The following is a 5234-nucleotide window of genomic DNA, read 5'->3' as shown; positions in this document are numbered from 1 at the left end:
TTTTACAAACACTTGAGTATGTTTCTAAAGTTTCTTCCTGTTCTGTTAAGTAGTCTGTTCATTCTTCAACCAGAAGAATCCCATTTTAATTATTAGGGTGTAAACTGGTATGTTTAATGTCTGGTAAGGGAGGGGTTCCTCTCCAAAACTGAATGTTATTTTACAAGAAATAAATTATCTTGCATATTCTGGTAAAAGTATTATTTCAGGTAAATCTAAGAATAATTTTTCAAGGTCAGAAAAAAACCAGTACAGTTCTATAAATTTAATAGTATTAAATTATATTACATTTTTAGATCCTATAAATGAATTCTATTAAATTGTAGTAAATATATATAAGAATTAATGTAAGTCTTCCTACCCAGAAGAATGTTATGTCTCACCACTTATTCAAGAATTTTATGTCTTGGGGGGAGGGTATAGCTCAGTGGTAGAGCATGTGTCTAGCATCCACGGGGTCCTGGGTTCAATCCCCAGTACTGCCATTAAAAATAAGTAAATAAATAAAAACCCAGTTACCTCTCCCCCCAAAATAATATAATAAATTAAAAAAAAAAGAATTTTATGTCTTGAATTAAAGCACCAGTAGACACTCCACAGTGACTCTGCACATTCTTTTAAAGGTCATTGCTAGTAATTTTTAATTGAAAATATGTAGATGATTTTTTAACGTTACAGGTTATTGCTGCTATGTCAGAAAGATATTGCTCTAACGACCTTCAGGTTCCCTTTCCCATCTGATCTGAACCCTGGTCTCGGCAGTCGTAAGAGGAGGGACGGTCGAGCTGGAGCTGCCCTCACAGTGCGTGTAGTCTGCTAGACAGCATGCAGGTTAGTTTCACACGAGGTTAAAAAAAAAAAGATACTGATCCCTGTGTATCGGATTGCTAACCAGCCACTCAACCTGAGCTTGTTCCCCATTAGTTTTAATAAGTTGATTCTCTTGGGCTCTTCAGGCAATCAAACTGCCTATAAAAACAGACAAAATTGTCTCCTACTTTGCAGAGTGCAGTTTTGTGTTTTTCTCGTCTTATTCCGCTGGCTAAAATGTTCAAATCGGTGATGAACCTTGTCAGTCACTGTAGGCATTTTTCTTGTTCTCGATTTTAATGGGAGTGCCCATATTTTTTCACTGCTGAATATACTTTAATTGCTGATTTCCAATTGGTTGTTAGATTTTTAAGAACATGGCATTCTATTTCTAGTTATAGAAGCTTTTTTAAATTTACAAATGAATATTATCCACCACCTTTTTTAATATATATCAACAATCATGTAGTCTTTCTACTTTGACCTATTTACTCGTTCAAGAATTATAGGCTAGCTTCATTTATGTTAAGTCACCCTTACATTCCAGCAATAAAACATACTCAGACATGGAGGATTATTACTGGAATAGACTACCAGACAATAGACATTAATATTTTATTAAAGTTTGGCATCTGTGAGACTCACGTAGTTTGAATAGTGACGTTTGTTTCTTAAAGATTTCATGATAACGATTTGTAAATTATCTCGCTACAGCAACATTATTGAAGACAGATTTTTGATAACTTTTAAAATTTCAAGAGTCCTTTCCTGGTTTCCTATTTCTTATCAAATCCGTTTGAGTTATTTGCCTCTTTCTAGCAAAGCATGAGTGTTTTCACACGTTTCTATAGCATGAAGTTATTTTTCTATCAATTTCTTTTTTTGTATTTCTAGTTACTGCCTTTTGTTTTTAAGCTGTTGTTTGGCAACTGAAGCGTCATTAAAGTTACATATTCATTCTGAGCCATACAATCTAACAGTAACGAATGACTTCCTCCTGTGCTCTGCTAAACCCTCTTCTTGCTGGTGAGTCAGCACTCCATCAGAAAAACAGAGACACTGAGAGCATTCTGAGAACAAGGAGCTCATTTTAGGAACTAGGGCTGATAGGTGTGGGAGGGGCTCAGGGAGTGAAGATCTGCGAAAGGGGACAGAGGATTGAGAAGCAGTCACTCACCAGCCCACTGGATGCACCAGGGCTGGGAGCTGGTGGCCATATGGGAACTCGCATGTCCAGCCTCCAAAGGGAGACCATGGAGGAGAACCCCTAGCAAGGTCCAGGGAGACTTCGGCCTCAAGGGAGGTGCTGCCTCTGAATACAGCCACAAGTGCAGGGCCACCACCAAGTGCCTGCTGGTGACGTCCGGGCACGATCAGTGGGGCCAGCAGGCAGGACGATGAGTGGGACTCAGAGCCAGAATTTAGCAACATGTAAACATGACAATATGTCAGCTCAAATTTGAGTTGATTACAATAAAAGATGTAACATTTGAAATCAATCTACCTGATTTGCCACGTTAAGATAAAAAAGAAAAATCATATGATCGTCTAGATTCAGAAAAAAACAGTTTATGAGATTTAACACCTATTCATGATTTAAAAAAAAAACAAATCTTGAAAACCAGGAATAGAATAGGATATCCTATTTAATGTGATAAAAAGCGTTAGTAAAAAACTTGAAGTAAACCTCTTAATGATAAAATATTGAAACTTTTCCCACAAGATCAGGAAGGAGACAACGATGTTCCACAATTCACCATCATCCTGTAGGTATTACGTATGTGACAAACCAAGAAAAATAAAGGCAAAAGAATTATAAAGAAGTAAAAAAAAACACATTACTTTCTGGTGACATGATTGTATACATAGATAAGCCAAAGAAGTCTATAAAGTATTCAAATTAATAATCAAATGTAGCACAGTGACTGAATACAAAACCAATACAGCAATGAAACCAAGCTGTATTTCTCCACACCAGCAATAAACAAGTAGGACATAAAATCTGAAAAATGTCTCATTGACAATCGCATGAAAATAAGACACAGAGAAGTAGCTATGTCAAAATATATGCAAGAGTTTTACACTGAAAATGGTGAAACATTTTTGAGGGAAATCAAAACAGACCTGTGTGAGTGGAAGGGTAGGTCATTTGCATAGGCTGGGAAAGGAAAACCAGTATCGTAAGGGTCCAGGCCTCTAAACGTGACCTGCGGTTGAACCCAATCCTAGGTAAAATCCTAGCATGTTTATGGTCGCGACACTTGGCAAGCTGATTCCAAACGTATACGGAAATGCAAAATGCCACAGTGGCAAGAGAATCTCGGATGGGAACAAAACTGGAACCCTTCTGTGCCTAGAGTCTTCCTTCAACTCTCCACCTGTTGGTATCAGCTTTTTGTAGGCATGTCTCATCAATAGTACTTGCTTATATTTCGTTTTAAGGGATTTTCTGAAAGGTTCCTTTCTTACTCTGGGGTATCACTCTATTTATATTGTTTATTCTAGTTGAGAAATAATTGCTTGCTTCCATTTTCTTGTTCTTTGGATTTCTTCTATTTCTTTGTTCTTTCTTCTCTCCTTTTAATTTTTTTTTTCTTGCTGGTGTGGAGGAGCTTTATATTTTGAAGTTGGATATCCTGACTTTTAATTCTAGAAATTGTTGATTTTTAACATAAAATTCTGAGCTAGCCTTCCCTGATGCTCAGAGTGAAGATGTGAATGTTACTTTCGGAGTTCATCTATTGCCCCATCTCACCCAATTCCCCAAGTACACACAGGCACACACACGCACGTGCACACACACGCACCATTTGCACACAGATACACACACACAAACACACACCACACTGATTTTGCCCCAATCTCCTCCTGTCCACGTCTCCACATTTAATCTGGCACCCAATACCCACTCATTTAGCTTCACTGTTTTTCAGTTTCTAAATCTTACCTTTGGAGAATAAGTTCATGATTCACATTGAGCCCCATGCTCACGACCTTGTGTGCATGATTTTTCTCATCCTCGGGCTTGGGCTTTTGCTGTCTGCCCTTGCCAGCGGGAGCGCGTGTTCATACGACTCACTTCAATGCTCTGAGCCAAGAAAACCTGAGCGTTTACTACACACTGGCAAAGTGTACTGTGGGTTGTTTTGATCACCTCTGTTGGCTACAAATTAAAGTAGGATGAACTAAAAATGACACAAAATTACAGAATAAATGTATGGAAGCTTTTTTTTTTAAATTTTAAAGAAAAATAATTAAAAGGGACTTCTCCTTCCAGGTACGAAACAATATGGTAAAAGTGTTCCAAGCACCTTGTATCTCATAAATTCATAAGCGAAATAGAGACTGCCGAAACAGAGCCCGGAAGATGCGGAATCTAGTAAATGAAAAGAGGTGGTATTTCAAACACCCGAGGAAAAGATGAAATATTGGCCTTTCCCGGGAAAAAGAGACATTAGCATGGCCCTGAGGCAGAGGGTTCTCAAATTAGTTCCCAGATTAGTGGGGGCAGCTCTGCGTTTGGTCCCTATGAGGCAGGTGCATCTGGCACTCATCTGAGCCTGTTGTGGGTGTGCGTGCATGTTCAAGAGGGAGTGTGAGTGTGCTGGGCTCTGTGGTTCTTCCGTTTGTCCTTTCCCTACTGAAGGGGTCAAGGGGCCGGTCACGGAGCACTGGGCTTGAGAACTGCCCTCCTGATGTGTCTGCTCCTCCCCGACCACCGGGCTCTGTGGAAAGGAGCCGCAGGCTGCCGGGCCGGCAGGGGGTGAGGTGCAGTGTTTCACAACCACAGGTCTGCTTCGGGGGACATGCAGGACCAACCATGGGGACGATGTGCCAGTCAGAATGCCACCGAGGGGCATCCAACTTCACACACACACACTCACATGCACACTCACCCTCTTCTCTGTCGCAGACTTTTCCCGTCCTCCAGCGGCAGAAAGAGCCAGGGAGTTCTCAGGGGCCTCTTTTATAAAGACACTGACCCCACTTGTGAGGGCTCCGCCCTTGTGACCTGATCGCCACCCGAAGGTCCCACCTCCTACCAGGATCACTTTGGCATGGGGTTTTCACCACATGAATTTCGGGGGATGCAGAGGTTCAGTCTGCAGGAGCAAGGCTGTTACAGTTGAACTTGAGGCAGAGGTGATGGTGGCTGGGACTGAGGTGTCAGCAGCAGGGATGCTGGAAGGGGCTGGGTGCCGGGTGCCCAGGGAGGGAAGAGCTAGAGGTAAAACAGAAAGAGAGGAATAAAGGGTGACTCCAAGTTTTTTTGGTCCGAGCAACTGGAAAGATGGAGGTGCCATTGTTAGCACAGATGGGGCCTACCGGGTTGGGGGAGGATTCTCGGGAGGACCAGCAGCTCCAGATTTAAGCATCTTGGATCTGAAGTGTCTTCTCATAGCCAGTCCCCTTGGCTTCTCTTG

At 41.3% G+C, this 5234-nt stretch overlaps 1 non-coding gene across 1 annotated transcript; it reads left to right on the top strand.

Moving 5' to 3' along the window:
* Window positions 1-715: 715 nt before the first annotated feature.
* LOC116152385 (small nucleolar RNA SNORA61) lies at window positions 716-848 on the top strand. Its single transcript, XR_004136024.2, has one exon. It is a non-coding gene; the product is annotated as a small nucleolar RNA SNORA61 (small nucleolar RNA).
* Window positions 849-5234: the final 4386 nt, after the last annotated feature.

Source organism: Camelus dromedarius, chromosome 3 (genome assembly GCF_036321535.1).
Source record: "Camelus dromedarius isolate mCamDro1 chromosome 3, mCamDro1.pat, whole genome shotgun sequence".
Lineage (NCBI taxonomy): Eukaryota > Metazoa > Chordata > Mammalia > Artiodactyla > Camelidae > Camelus > Camelus dromedarius.
Note: the sequence above shows the minus strand (reverse complement) of the source record. Positions and strands in the feature narration are given on the sequence as shown.